The 16,107-nt window shown below is 46.2% G+C and overlaps 1 long non-coding RNA gene across 1 annotated transcript; it reads left to right on the top strand.

Moving 5' to 3' along the window:
• Window positions 1-698: 698 nt before the first annotated feature.
• Window positions 699-2,006, top strand: LOC106597032 (uncharacterized). The gene is made up of 3 exons (XR_001326825.2): window positions 699-902; window positions 1,005-1,077; window positions 1,227-2,006. It is a non-coding gene; the product is annotated as an uncharacterized lncRNA (long non-coding RNA).
• Window positions 2,007-16,107: the final 14,101 nt, after the last annotated feature.

The raw sequence follows: 16,107 nt of genomic DNA, 5'->3' as shown, positions 1-16,107 counted from the left end.
CCTCAGTGCAGTGGGCAGTTGGGAGGAGGTGTTCTTATTCTCCATGGACTTTACAATGTCCCAGAACTTTTTAGAGTTTGAGTTGCAGGAAGCAAATTTCTGTTTGAAAAAGCTAGCCTTGGCGTTTCTAACTGCCTGTGTGTATTGGTTTCTAACTTCCCTGAAAAGTTGCATATTCCTGATTTAAAAACAAAGAGACAGTTTCTTTATTTGAGAGTTTGTTTCATGCTTAAAGTACATGAACAAAACAGAGAGAATAAAAAAATGATTTCTATTCATTTTTTTTTAATCTAACACCATTTTCTGATTTGTTTGCTTGTACAATGTATATATCCAATACATTGTGTGTTGCCTCAGACCCCAGTCCAAGATATGGTAACACAATCCCTCTCCACAACGCATCCAAGAGACCTCCTCCGTTATGGAGGACAGAATATCACACATTTATGTTATATCGGCAATTTCCAATTTGTGTTCCTGATGTGTAAGCTGCCATAGAAACTGCTATTTGGGGAAACAGTTGTAATATTACTTTATAGTCATATGATTTGAGCATTTCTGCGAATGAACAGCATTTTTATATTTTGTATCATATTACATTTATTAATGAACTAAATAAAAATATAATAGACTTCACCATTGACTTCAGCAATCATCAGAAATTAATCTTTGAAACTTTTAATTTAATTTCTCCTTGGCATCCTACCATAGACGCAGTATGTATTTCCGAGTGTTCACTCTAACGAAGAGAAGAAGAGGTGTGCTGGGAACCTTCCTCCTCTCCTTCCTCTCCCTCCTCCTCCTCTGTCCTACCAGGAATGGGATAGGATCAACCCAGAGGATTCAGAGGTCCCTAGCCTGGGCCTGGAAGGGCTTGGGCTGAGGACCACACCCTCTGCTGGGTAGGTAGTTTAGCCTACCTCCACTAATCTATCACTGGTCCCAGATCTGCCGGGAGCTGTCATTCTATCTCATATGGTTATTGTCATGTTGTTCTTCTTCAGAAACACAGAAATATGTAGCAAGACTCCTGAGCCTTTATCCATAGAGGATGTGTGTCAACGCAACCCTTCAGTGGTAAGAGATTTCTCTTGACAGGCTACAGAGTTACTGCAGTTTGGAGAATGTTTCAGAGTTTAACACATCAGTAACTTTAACCCTTAAAGCTTGCAGGTTATAATGCATCGTAAAACATAACCAATGCATGTTCTATTTCTGTTGTTTAGGTGATAGGTTGTGGATATAAGCTTTGGAGGAATTATGACGAGGAGACAGCCTATTGGGTATCTTCTTTTGACGTGAAGGCCACTAGGCTACAACAATCACCAATCACCAATCACCAATAACATGAATAAGATAAAAGGATTATGAGATGATGTATTATTTTGAGACCAGTTCACTTTGAGACCAGTTCACTTTGAGACCGTTCACTGAGAGACCCGTTCACTGAGAAACCAGTTCACTGAGAGACCAGTTCACTTTGAGACCAGTTCACTGAGAGACCCGTTCACTGAGAGACCAGTTCACTTTGAGACCAGTTCACTGAGAGACCAGTTCACTTTGAGACCAGTTCACTTTGAGACCAGTTCACTTTGAGACCAGTTCAGTTTGAGACCAGTTCAGTTTGAGACCAGTTCACTGAGAGACCAGTTCACTGAGAGACCAGTTCACTTAGAGACCAGTTCACTGAGAGACCAGTTCACCGAGAGACCAGTTCACCGAGAGACCAATTCACTGAGAGACCAGTTCACTTAGAGACCAGTTCACTTTGAGACCAGTTCACTTAGAGACCAGTTCACTTTGAGTGTGAACAGAGTATAGCCTACTAATCTGGATTCCTATTTTGTTTCTCTTTGACTATAACAACAACAACAACAAAACGATATAGTTGTTTTTACAAATAAAATGTACTATTAGCAGTATGTATTTTACTTATAGAATGTATCATCAACAATATGAGTAAAGAACTAAAGGCAAATAATGAATAGAAAAGCAATTCTTTAGCTACCAATTATTTTTAAGAGAAATTTAACCAATGTGTATTTAGAATGACACTTTCTACTCACTTGATTGATTCTGATTGTGAATGATTTAACCTAATAAAAAAACTTGCTAAAAGGTGTTTGACAGACCTGTTGCTATGGCTAATGGTATGCGTTATGGCCTGAACTGCATTTCCTGTGTTTTGTCACCTACCTGACTACATCCCAGGACTCTACTAACATATTTAATAGGCCTCACCTTTAATCATGGTCTTCGTGGGAAATGGTTTGCAAATTATTTCAGTCAGGATTATTATTGATGAGGAAAAGCAGCAAACTGTTTTAAATAATGTGGTAAAATATAAAGTGCTTTATTGGAGGAAAACTTCCAAGCATGTATTTTGCAGAGAAAGTTTTTTTTTTAACAAATATAATTAAAATATCTTCTGTCTATCTGATTAGAGCTTGAGCATCAGAAATAAATTATTGTATGCATTAGCCTATAGAGCTGAGTCCTACCCATCAGAACATACAGTCTTCAGTATAGAGCTTAGTCAAACTATACCTTAAAGTTAGAATCTCGGTTTCTTTCTGCAGGTGTGTTTGATATGGGCTAGTGTATGTGTAAATATTGACAGATTGAAGTAATAAAGCATGGTGAGCAATCGATTTCAGACACATTACCCAACCTTCCTAGTCCTACTCATATGGCCGCACACAACCAATGGCTGACCAGACGGAATACATCAAAGCTAAGAACAGCCAACCAGCGATCATCCAAAGAACTATCCGGCGACGGACTGTGATTTAGGAGTAGGCTATATATTTGGAAACTTGCAATCTAGTGGAGAAGATTGGATCTATCCAAGGGGACATATGAGGGGACAGATAGCGTATTTGGGAGCATAAAAGCGGCCCAAAATCAACTTTTTATTTTTGCATCGAAAGGCGTAGCCGCGTAATACGTTATTTTTCAACCGTGGAGCTGTTGGATAGAATGTCCATAGGTGGCGGGGCGGGGCGGCCCGGGGAAGACGACACAGTACGGGGTGGACCACCTTCTCACTGCCGTGGAGAACGAGCTACAGGCGGGAAGCGAAAAGGGCGATCCCAAGGAGAGACAACTCAAAGTCGACTTGGATGAGAACGAACAGTGGCAGAAGTTCACGGAACTCACAAATGAAATGATAGTAACCCAAAGTGGCAGGTAATCCATTCCATTGACATGTTTTGTATGGCATATATATATATATATATATATATATATATATATATATATATATATATATATATATATATTGAAGACATCAAAATGATTAAATAACATATATGGAATCATGTAGTAACCAAAAAAAGTGTTTAACAAATGAAAATATATTTTAGATTATTTAAAGTAGCCACCCTTTGTCTTGATGACAGCTCTGCACACTCTTGGCATTTTCTCAACCAGCTTCATGAAGTAGTCACCTGGAATGCATTTCAATTAACAGGTGTGCCTTGATAAAAGTTCATTTGTGGAATTTCTTTCTTCTTAATGTGTTTGAGCCAATCAGTTGTGTTGTGACAAGGTAGGGTTGTTATACAGAAGATATCCCTATTTGGTAAAAGACCAAGTCTATATAATGGCAAGAACAGCTCAAATAAGCAAAGAGAAACGATAGTCCCTCATTGCTTTTAAGGCATTAAAGTCAGTCAATCCGGAAAATTTCAAGAACTTTGAAAGTTTCTTCAAGTGCAGTCGCAAAAACCATCAAGCTCTATGATGAAACTGGCTCTCATGAAGACCACCACAGGAAAGGAAGACAGAGTTACCTCTGCTGCAGAGGATAAGTTCATTAGAGTTACCAGCCTCAGAAATTGCAGCCCAAATAAATGCTTCAGAGTTCAAGTAATAGACACATCAACGACAACTGTTCAGAGGAGACGGCGTGAATCAGGCCGTCATGGTCAAATTGCTGCAAATAAAACCACTACTAAAGGACACCAATAAGAAGAAGAGACTTACTTGGGCCAAGAAACACGAGCAATGGACATTAGGCCGGTGGAAATCTGTCTTTTGGTCTGATGAGTCCAAATTTGAGAGAATTCCAAGAATGCCAAGAGTGTGCAAAGCTGTCACCAAGGCAAAGGGTGGCTACTTTGAAGAATCTCAAATATAAAATACATTTTGATTTATTTAACAATTTTTTGTTTATTATATGATTCCATATGTGTTAGTTCATATTTTTGATGAGTTTTAAAGAAAATAGTTTTAAAAACAAAAAAACTTAAATGAGTAGGTGTCCAAACTTTTGACTTGTACTGTATATGTACTGTGTGAGGCTCATACAATGTAGAATATATATATATTCTACATTGTATGATTTTTGGTTACTTTAAGCCTATTATCATGTTGTCATGTTGTTTTGCTGCCATGCTTTGTTGTTGTCTCAGGTCTCTCTTTATGTAGTGTTGTGGTGTCTCTCTTGTCATGATGTGTGTTTTGTCCTATATTTTCATTGTAAAAATAATTTGTTCTTAACTGACTTGCCTAGTTAAATGAAGGTCAAATTAAAATAACATTTAAATTATTTATGTTTCGGCTACCTGATAGAATTCATGTGCCAAATGAAACTAAATAGCCTATTCTTTAGAACGGTCTTTTAAATTCGTATGTCTTGTTCATTTATAAATAGAAGAAAGCAGGTAGGCCTATATAACAAATGTATAGTGTTGAACGTGTGATCAAAACATTGCTATGATATCACAGTAATTAAATGAAAAAAGATTGCACACCTTCATTCATGCCATATATTTAGAGTTTTTCTGTAAGGTCTAAACCTTACGTAACACTTACGCTTATTAATATTCACATGGTCTATACATTAAACCAGGTGTTCACTTGACATCAGCGTCATCAATGCCCAATATCCTAAAATAGATTATATATACTGTATTACTAGAATGGATGAAATAAGAACACCTTCTATTCTATCTTCCTTTGTTTCAAAGGCGCATGTTCCCGGTGCTGAAAGTGGATGTTTCTGGGCTGGATCCGAACGCCATGTACTCGTTCCTGCTGGACTTCGTGGCTGCGGACAACCACTGGTGGAAATACATTAACGGGGAGTGGGTTCCTGGGGGCAAGCCCGAGCCTCAAGTCCCGAGCTGCGTATACATCCACCCGGAGCGTGCTGGATGAAAGATTGGGTCTCATTCAGTAAAGTCAAACTCACCAACAAACTTAATGGAGGAGGCCAGGTTAGGGTGATAACAGTCTTATCAATTAAAATGTATAGGCTTTTGAGTGCTATAATTTTTCAATGATTTTGATAACCATTTAGATAGGAAAATGTAAAGTAATGGAGCTTATCCTACGTGTAAACACCATCAATCACAATTTTCGATTTAAATAAAAGGTACGTCGATTTTCAACTGAAACCGAAAGCCTATTATTGAACTTTTGCTTTATTTTTGGTATATATATATATTTTTTAGATCATATTGAACTCATTGCATAAATATGAGCCACGTATCCATATCGCGGGCTTCGGAGGGCCTCAGAAGATGATCACGAGTGTCACGTCCTGACCATAGTAAGTTGTTATTTTCTATGGTAGAGTAGGTCAGGACGTGGCAGGGGGTGTTTGTTCCATGTTTTATATTTCTATGTTTAGTTCTAGTTTTTCTATTTCTATGTTGGGATTGTTTGGGTTGATCTCTAATTTGAGGCAGCTGATCCTCGTTGCCTCTGATTAGAGATCATATTTAAGTAGGGGTTTTTCGCTTCCTGTTTTGTGGGTGATTATCTTTTGAGTAGTGTGTTTTCCTCTCTGCATCACAGTTTGTTGTTTTTCAAGTATTTAAGTGTATTGTATTCAGTTTCACGTTTAATAAATATGTGGAACCACAACCATGCTGCGCGTTGGTCTGATCATTCAATCAACCGTGACAACGAGCCACTCCTTCCCGGAGACGCAGTTCATAGCCGTCACAGCCTACCAGAACGAAGAGGTACATTGTTGCGTTACTTTTAATACGTTCTGTATTTTTATAGACACTGTAGATTTAACATACATTTTGTATTTGTTTATGCGGAAAATTCCAATGAGTAGTCCTAGGTTTATGCACCATTATGTAGAAATATACTTTTTCTATTGGTCGTTTCAGTAAGAGGAAAATGGTCAAACTATGTTTATTGAGATTAGCCATTTTATAATTAATACTGTATTGTATGTATTACCAATTTTGAATTGTATTTTCCCTAGTGGTTAGAGCGTTGGACTAATAACCGAAAAGTTGCAAGATCAAATCCCCGAGCGGACAAGGTAAAAATCTGTCGTTCTGCCCTGAACAAGGCAGTTAACCCACTGTTCCTAGGCCGTCATTGAAAATAAGAATATGTTCTTAACTGACTTGCCTAGTTAAATAAAGGTAAAATAAATCAAATAAGACATATTATATGGGAGAGAACATCATGTATAGATAGCTGGAGAAAGTAGTGTAATGGGCCTATTGGTACATTTGGGACTTTTCAGGAATAAATGTGCAGGTGTGCTGATTCTCAGAAATGGGTTAAATGTACTATTTGTTGTGTTCTATTTGTATGACGCTGTGTTTGTGTTACCACTCTGCTTCCAATCGGCACCTTATGCAATCATCACCCTCCTGGATGAGAAGGTCAACCATGGTCAGTTAGCATTCTGGGGGGGAGATTATAGCCAACTATCTTCCATGGAACATTCTGTCACAGCCTGAACAATTTTCCCCTCGTCCCAAAGAGGAGAGAAAAGGAGAGACGTTGATTACTGTGTGCTTGTATGTTGTGACTATGCAATATATCCCCCCTCCCCCTCTGGAGATTGTGTGGTGTGCCGCAGGGATTAATTATTGGACCTCTGTTATTTCTGATCTAAATATGTCCTGCCCAATGCATCCAAAGTGCTCTCCCAGGCAATGTTTTCTTTTATGATACAATTGTGTTCTACTCTTGAAACGATCTCAATTACCTTATTAATGATGAACGGTGTAAAGTGGGCGGGGGGGTCATGGTCCAGATCAATCTAACGTCGATCGGTTTAGGCTACTACATGATACTCGCATTTGCTCTCATTGGCTTGTATACATGGATGGCAAGGGAAGACAGGCTTCCCCAAAAAATGTATCAAGACACAAAAAAAAGTGTGTGTGTATATACACAGTACATTTGGAAAGTATTCAGACCCCTTGTGTCATGCCCTGACCATAAAGAGCCCTCAGTTCTCTATGGTGTTTAGGTCAGAGTGTGACTGGGGGATGTTCTAGTCAGTTTATTTCTATGTTGGTGAGTTATATAGTTCCCAATTAGAGGCAGCTGGTAATCGTTGCCTCTGATTGGGGATCATATTTAGGAAGCTCTTTCTCCCACCTGCATTTGTGGGATATTGTTTTGTGTATGTGCTTGTTGCACCAGTTAGGTCACGTTTCGTTGTTTGTTTTGTGGAAGTTTCACTGTATATTAAAGATGTGGAACTCTAATCACGCTGCGCCTTGGTCCGTCTTTCCTCACGAACGTGACACCTTGACTTTTTCGACATTTTGTTACGTTACAATCTTATTCTACATTTTATTAAATTGTTTTTTTCCCCTCATCAATCTACACACAACACCACATAATGACAAAGCAAAAACAGGTTTTTAGATGTCTTTGCTAATTTATAGAAAATAAAACTGATATCACTTTCAGGTAAGTATTCAAACAATTTACTCAGTACTTTGTTGAAGCACCTTTGGCAGCGATTACAGCCTTGAGTATTCTTGGGTACGATGCTACAAGCTTGGCACACCTGTATTTGTGGAGTTTCTCTACAGATCCTCTCAAGCTCTGTCAGGTTGGATGGGAAGCGTCGCTATATTCAGGTGTCTCCAGAGATGTTCAATCCCATATAAATCCAGTTCTATGCACAAACTACACCGGCATATGGGAACTGTGCACCCAACTGTGAAGCTAGCTGTAACGGAGCTTCGAGAAACTAGCGGGCCTGCTAGTGATAGTGGTGGAGCCAGCACCTCCACACGTGGAGATAAATCAACTCAGCCAAGTAGGCCTACTCCGTGACCCACAGCAATGCAGTCTTCTATGGACCAATTTATGCCAAAGTCTGTCTGTAGCAAAACGAGGCCAAATTGATATTGCATTGGCTAAAATGATTGTCACCGTTTTCTATCGTGGAGGAGAGGTTTTAGAAATTATAGCAAGTCTAAATCCAATGTACACAATTCCAAGCAGGAAATCCCTTTTAAAATCACTTATTCCACAACTGTACGAGAGCACACAGGCTTCAGTGAGGGAAAGAGTCAAAAAACCTACTGCAGTTTGCCTTACCACTGACTGCTGGACATCAAGGGTAACCACTTCTTACATGTCACTTCACTGAAGATTTTTCGCTGTCTTCTGGACTGCTTTGAGTTTAGCAACAGACACACCTCAGAACTTGGTAGAGGAACTGTTGAGTGGCCAGAGAATGGCAAGTAGATGGAAAAGTGGTCTGTTGTCTTAACGACAATACAGCTAACATAACCAAAGCCATGAAAATGTTAAAATAAACCCATCATCCATGTCTTGCCCACAGAATCAACCTGATTGTAAGAGATGTTCTGAAGGTGATGAATCCCACTGTGGGCAAAGTGAAAGCAGCTGTGGAATACTTCCACAGGAGCACAGTAGGTGCTGAAAAACTAAAGTCTACACAACGCCAGATGGAGATGCATGAGCTGAGGCCTAAACAAGACTGCACTACAAGGTGGAATTCAACATTTTATATGTTGAAGTGGTTTCTTGAGGCAAAGGATGCCATCTCTGCCCTGGCTATTGTCAATGCACCTGTTGATGCTCTGACCCAAGAAGAATGGGAGGTGGTGGAGGTGCAGAGTCCTGGAACCCTTTGAGCAGGTCACTGTGAGATCAGTGGAAAGGTACAGTAAGCAGTTATTACAACATTATTTAATTCAGTATTATATATGAATATGAGCAGTAGATGAGAATGTAGTATCAGTAGACAAGGCAGAGTTCATCTCAGCCTATGCTACCCTCCAGTCCCTCGACTTCTTGTCACTGACAGAAACATGGATTACCACAGAAAACACTGCTACTCCTACTGCTCTCTCCTCGTCTGACCACGTGTTCTCGCATACCCCGAGAGCATCTGGTCAGCGGGGTGGTGGCACTGGAATCCTCATCTCTCCCAAGTGGACATTTTCTCTTTCTCCCCTGACCCATCTGTCTATCTCCTCCTTTGAATTCCATGCTGTCACAGTCACTAGTCCATTCAAGCTTAACATCCTTATCATTTATCGCCCTCCAGGTTCCCTTGGAGAGTTCATCAATGAGCTTGACGCCTTGATAAGCTCCTTTCCTGAGGATGGCTCACCCCTCACAGTTCTTGATGACTTTAACCTCCCTACGTCTACCTTTGACTCATTTCTCTCTGCCTCCTTCTTTCCACTCCTCTCCTCTTTTAACCTCACCCTCTCACCGCCCCCGCTACTCACAAGGCAGGCAATACGCTTGACCTGTTCTTCTACCAATCTCACTGCAACTCCCCTCCAAGTCTCCGACCACTACCTTGTATCCTTTTCCCTCTTGCTCTCCTCCAACACTACTCACACTGCCCCTACTCAGATGGTATTGCGCCGTCGCAACCTTCGCTCTCTCTCTCCCGCTACTCTCTCCTCTTCCATCCTATCATCTCTTCCCTCTACTCAATCCTTCTCCAACCAATCTCCTGATTCTGCCTCCTCAAGCCTCCTCTCCTCCCTTTCTGCATCCTTTGACTCTATGTCCCCTATCCTCCCGGCCGGCTCGGTCCTCCCCTCCTGCTCCGTGGCTTGACGACTCATTGCAAGCTCCCAGAACAGGGCTCCGGGCAGCCAAGTGGAAATGGAGGAAAACTAGCCTCCCTGCGGACCTGGCATCTTTTCACTCCCTCCTCTCTACATTTTCTTCCTCTGTCTCTGCTGCTAAAGCCACTTTCTACCACTCTATATTCCAAGCATCTGCCTCTAACCCTAGGAAGCTCTTTGCCACCTTCTCCTCCCTCCTGAATCCTCCACCCCCCCCCTCTGCGGATGACTTCGTCAACCATTTTGAAAAGAAGGTTGAGACGACATCCGATCCTCATTTGTTAAGTCAAACGACACCGCTGGTCCTGCTCACATTGCCCTACCCTATGCTTTGACCTCTTTCTCCCCTCTCTCTCCAGATGAAATCTTGCGACTTGTGACGGCCGGCCGCCCAACAACCTGCCCGCTTGACCCTATCCTCTCTTCTCCAGACCATTTCCGGAGAACTTCTCCCTTACCTCACCTCGCTCATCAACTCATCCTTTACCGCTGGCTATGTCCCTTCCGTCTTCAAGAAAGCGAGAGTTGCACCCCTTCTCAAAAAACCTACACTCGATCCCTCCGATGTCAACAACTACAGACCAGTATCCCTTCTTTCTTTTCTCTCCAACTCTTGAGCGTGCCGTCCTTGGCCAGCTCTCTTGCTATCTCTCTCAGAATGACCTTCTTGATCCAAATCAGTCAGGTTTCAAGACTGGTCATTCAACTGAGACTGCTCTTCTCTGTGTCACGGAGGCTCTCCGCACTGCTAAAGCTAACTCTTTCCTTTGCTCTCATCCTTCTAGACCTATCTGCTGCCTTTGATACTGTGAACCATCAGATCCTCCTCTCCACCCTTTCCGAGTTGGGCATCTCCGGCGCGGCTCACTCTTGGATTGCGTCCTACCTGACAGGTTGCTCCTACCAGGTGGCGTGGCGAGAATCTGTCTCCGCACCACGTGCTCTCACCACTGGTGTCCCCCAGGGCTCAGTTCTAGGCCCTCTCCTATTCTCGCTATACACCAAGTCACTTGGCTCTGTCATATCCTCACATGGTCTCTCCTATCATTCCTACGCAGACGACACACAATTAATGTTCTCCTTTCCCCCTTCTGATAACCAGGTGGCGAATTGCATGTCTGGCAGACATATCAGTGTGGATGACGGATCACCACCTCGGCAAGACGGAGCTGCTCTTCCTCCCGGGGAAGGACTGCCCGTTCCATGATCTCGCCATCACGGTTGAGAACTCCATTGTGTCCTCCTCCCAGAGTGCTAAGAGCCTTGGCGTGACCCTGGACAACACCCTGTCGTTCTCCGCTAACATCAAGGTGGTGACCCGATCCTGTAGGTTCATGCTCTACAACATTCGCAGAGTACGACCCTGCCTTACACAGGAAGCGGCGCAGGTCCTAATCCAGGCACTTGTCATCTCCCGTCTGGATTACTGCAACTCGCTGTTGGCGGGGCTCCCTGCCTGTGCCATTAAACCCCTACAACTCATCCAGAACGCCGCAGCCCGTCTGGTGTTCAACCTTCCCAAGTTCTCTCACGTCACCCCGCTCCTCCGCACACTCCACTGGCTTCCAGTTGAAGCTCGCATCTGCTACAAGACCATGGTGCTTGCCTATGGAGCTGTGAGGAGAACGGCACCTCCGTACCTTCAGGCTCTGATTAGTCCCTACACCCAAACAAGGGCACTGCGTTCATCCACCTCTGGCCTGCTGGCCCCCCTACCTCTGCGGAAGCACAGTTCCCGCTCAGCCCAGTCAAAACTGTTCGCTGCTCTGGCACCCCAATGGTGGAACAAGCTCCCTCACGACGCCAGGACAGTGGAGTCAATCACCACCTTCCGGATACACCTGAAACTCCACCTCTTTAAGGAATACCTGGGATAGGATAAAGTAATCCTTCTAACCCCCCCCAAAATTTTTTTTTATAGATGTACTATTGTAAAGTGGTTGTTCCACTGGATATCATAAGGTGAATGCACCAATTTATAAGTCGCTCTGGATAAGAGCGTCTGCTAAATTACGTAAATGTAAATGTAAAACATGAACTAATAAGTTACTGTTCTCTCTTTTCAGCTATCTGACAGCCTCAAAAATGATACTCCTGTGTAAGGGTCTGCAGCAAAACACAGCCAGCCGCCAGAGAGAAGCAAATGTAACCACAGGACATGTGACAGAGTTGGTGGACACCCTATGTTCATTAATGGACAGAAAGCTGCACAGAATGGTATATAATCACGTGCTATCAGAAACCACAGGTTTTGACCCCAGGTTTAAGAAGTTAGCCTTCAGTGATGCCAGAGCGAATGATGAGGCTCTTCAAAGAATAACCTCAGCAGCAGGGAGGGACAGCCCCAGTAGTCAGCTGGCTCAGGCACCAGGGCAACAGGAAGAAGAGGGATCAGATGGAGCAGAAGCACCAGCAGTAGTGCCACAAACGTCTGCTGTTTGAATGATGTTTGACGAGAGAGCAACTGGGGATGCAGCACGAAGGAATCCCTCAGCAGATGCCATAATGGAGGTCCGATCCTATTTGGAGGATCTGCAGATCCTCTGAGCTGGTGGAAGAACAAGACCTCTCTCTACCCACGACTTACTAAAGTTATGACAGGGAGACTCTGCATAGTGGCCACATCCGTTCCTGTTAAGGCTTGGTAATTGTGGAGGAGGAATGAGGCGCAGGAACCAGCGAACACAGGGTAGTGGTGTTTTTAATATACACTCACCAAAAAAAAACAAATGTTCCCACACACAGGGGAGAAAATACATGCGGCGTACAACAACGTCGACATGAACACAAGCCGTCACACAAGAAACAATCATTAATCCCGCACGAACAGGAGCGGGCCAGCTAAACTAAATAGCCCCTCTAATGGCTAATTGACCACAGGTGTCACAAAATAAAAAAAGGGAAAAGCAAAAGGGAATCGGTGGCAGCTAATAGGCCGGTGACGACGACCGCCGAGCGCCACCCGAGCAGGAGGGGGCGCCACCGTCGGTGGGAATCGTGACAGTACCCCCCTCCTGACGCGCGGCTCCCGCAGCGCGCCGACACCGGCCTCGAGGTCGACCCGGAGGGCGAGGGGCAGGGGCGATCCGGACGGAGGTGGTGGAACTCCCTCAACATAGATGGGTCCAGGACGTCCGCCGCCGGCACCCAGCACCTCTCCTCCGGGCCGTACCCCTCCCAGTCCACGAGGTACTGTAGGCCCCTCGCCCGGCGTCGCGAGTCCAGAATGGCCCTTACGCTGTACGCCGGGGACCCCCCGATGTCCAGAGGGGGCGGAGGGACCTCCGGCACCTCATCTTCGTGAAGGGGACCAGCTACCACCGGCCTGAGGAGAGACACATGAAACGAGGGGTTAATACGGTAATAGGAAGGGAGTTGCAACCGATAACACACCTCGTTTATCCTCCTCAGGACTTTGAAGGGCCCCACACACTGCGGCCCCAGCTTCCGGCAGGGCACGCGGAGGGGCAGGTTCCGGGTCGAGAGCCAGACCCTGTCTCCCGGTGCGAACACGGGCGCCTCACTGCGGTGGCGGTCAGCACTCCTCTTCTGCCGCGCACTGGCCTCCTTTAGTGAGTCCTGGACGGCTCTCCAGGTCTCCTTGGAGTGCTGGACCCAGTCCTCCACCGCAGGAGCCTCGGTCTGACTCCGGTGCCATGGTGCCAGGACCGGCTGGTAACCTAACACACACTGAAAGGGTGATATGTTAGTAGAGGAGTGGCGAAGTGAGTTCTGGGCTAACTCAGCCCAGGGAATATACCTCGCCCACTCCCCTGGCCGGTCCTGGCAATACGACCTCAGGAACCTGCCCACCTCCTGGTTCACCCTCTCCGCCTGCCCATTGCTCTCGGGGTGATAACCGGAGGTCAAACTGACCGAGACCCCCAGCCGCTCCATAAACGCTCTCCAGACCCTGGATGTGAACTGGGAACCTCGATCAGAGACAATGTCCTCCGGCACCCCGTAGTGCCGGAAGACGTGGGTAAATAGGGCCTCCGCAGTCTGCAGGGCCGTAGGGAGACCGGGCAATGGGAGGAGACGGCAGGACTTAGAGAACCGATCCACAACCACCAGAATCGCCGTGTTCCCCTGAGAGGGGGGAAGATCTGTCAGGAAGTCAATGGACAGGTGCGACCATGGTCGTTGTGGAACGGGGAGGGGCTGTAACTTCCCTCTTGGTAGATGCCTAGGAGCCTTACTCTGGGCACACACCGAACAGGAAGAGACATAGGCCCTCACGTCCTTAGCTAAGGTGGGCCACCAGTACTTCCCCCTTAGACTCCCCACTGTCCTCGCCTCACCAGGATGACCCGCAGTAGGTAGCGTGTGCGCCCACCGAATCAAACGATCACGAACACCGAGCGGCACATACATGCGCCCCACGGGCACCTGCGCAGGCGCAGGTTCCAACACCAATGCCCGCTCGATGTCCGCGTCCACCTCCCATACCACAGGTGCCACCAGCCTAGACGCTGGAATGATGGGAGTTGGATCGATGGGCCGGTCCTCCGTGTCATAGAGACGGGACAGCGCGTCGGCCTTAGTATTTAGGGAACCCGGTCTATAGGAGATGGTAAACCTAAACCGGGCGAAGAACATGGCCCACCTCGCCTGACGTGGATTCAGTCTCCTCGCTGCCCGGATGTACTCCAGGTTTCGGTGGTCGGTCCAGATGAGAAAGGGGTGTTTAGCCCCTCAAGCCAGTGCCGCCACACCCTCAAAGCTTTAACCACTGCTAGCAACTCCCTGTCCCCCACATCGTAGTTACGCTCCGCCGAACTGAGCTTCTTCGAAAAGAAAGCGCAGGGGCGGAGTTTCAATGGCGCACCCGAGCGCTGTGATAGCACGGCACCCACCCCAGCCTCGGATGCGTCCACCTCCACTACGAACGCTAAAGACGGGTCCGGGTGCGCCAACACGGGTGCGTCGGTGAACAGCGTCTTCAATTTCTTGAAGGCTCCGTCCGCCTCCATCGACCATCGCAAACGCACCGGCCCCCCTTCAGCAGTGAGGTAATGGGAGCCGCTACCTGGCCAAAACCCCGGATAAACCTCCGGTAGTAATTGGCAAAGCCTAAAAACCGCTGCACCTCCTTCACCGTGGTTGGAGTCGGCCAATTACGCACGGCCTTAACGCGGTCACACTCCATCACCACCCCCGTGGTGGAAATGCGATAACCCAGAAAGGAGACGGCTCGTTTGGAAAACTCACACTTCTCAGCCTTAACGTATAGGTCATGCTTCAGCAGTCTACCAAGCACCTTGCGCACCAGGGACACATGCGCGGAGCGGGTGGCGGAATATATCAGAATGTCATCGATATATACAATCACGCCCTGCCCGTGCAGGTCCCTGAGAATCTCGTCAACAAAGGATTGAAAGACGGCTGGAGCAAGGTCCTGAAGTCCAGCGCGAAGTCCTGGGCACTCCTCGTCTCCTGCCTGAGGTGGAACAGCCGTTCACCCGCCGCTCTTCCTTCTGGAGGGTGGTCGAACACGGCCCGAAAGCGGCGGGTGAACTCCGGGTAGTGGTCCCTCGCCGAGTCTGGACCGTTCCAGACCGCATTAGCCCACTCCAGAGCTCTGCCCGTCAGGCAGGAAACGAGGGCACTCACGCTCTCCTCCCCCGTGGGAGCAGGTCTAACGGTGGCCAGGTACAGCTCAAGCTGGAGCAAAAACCCCTGGCACCCAGCCGCCGCCCCATCGTACTCCCTCGGGAGCGCCAGACGAAGCGCGCCAGAGCCAGACGTCATGGGAGGCGAAGATGGCTGTATCGGGGCAGGTGGAGGTGGAGAGAGGATACCACTTCTCTCCCATCTGTCCATCCTCTCCATCATCTGGTCCATTGCCGATCCGATGCAATGGAGGACTGTCGTGTGGTGGAGTACGCGTTCCTCCATCGAGGGCAGAGGAGTGGCCGCTGCTCCCGCTGATTCCATGCCTTCTATCGTGGTGCGGGATTCTGTTAAGGCTTGGTAATTGTGGAGGAGGAATGAGGCGCAGGAACCAGCGAACACAGGGTAGTGGTGTTTTTAATATACACTCACCAAAAAAAAACAAATGTTCCCACACACAGGGGAGAAAATACATGCGGCGTACAACAACGTCGACATGAACACAAGCCGTCACACAAGAAACAATCATTAATCCCGCACGAACAGGAGCGGGCCAGCTAAACTAAATAGCCCCTCTAATGGCTAATTGACCACAGGTGTCACAAAATAAAAAAAGGGAAAAGCAAAAGGGAATCGGTGGCAGCTAATAGGC

Source organism: Salmo salar, chromosome ssa19 (genome assembly GCF_905237065.1).
Source record: "Salmo salar chromosome ssa19, Ssal_v3.1, whole genome shotgun sequence".
NCBI lineage: Eukaryota > Metazoa > Chordata > Actinopteri > Salmoniformes > Salmonidae > Salmo > Salmo salar.
The sequence above is the reverse complement of the archived record's forward strand: the minus strand, read 5'-3'. Positions and strand labels throughout refer to the sequence as shown.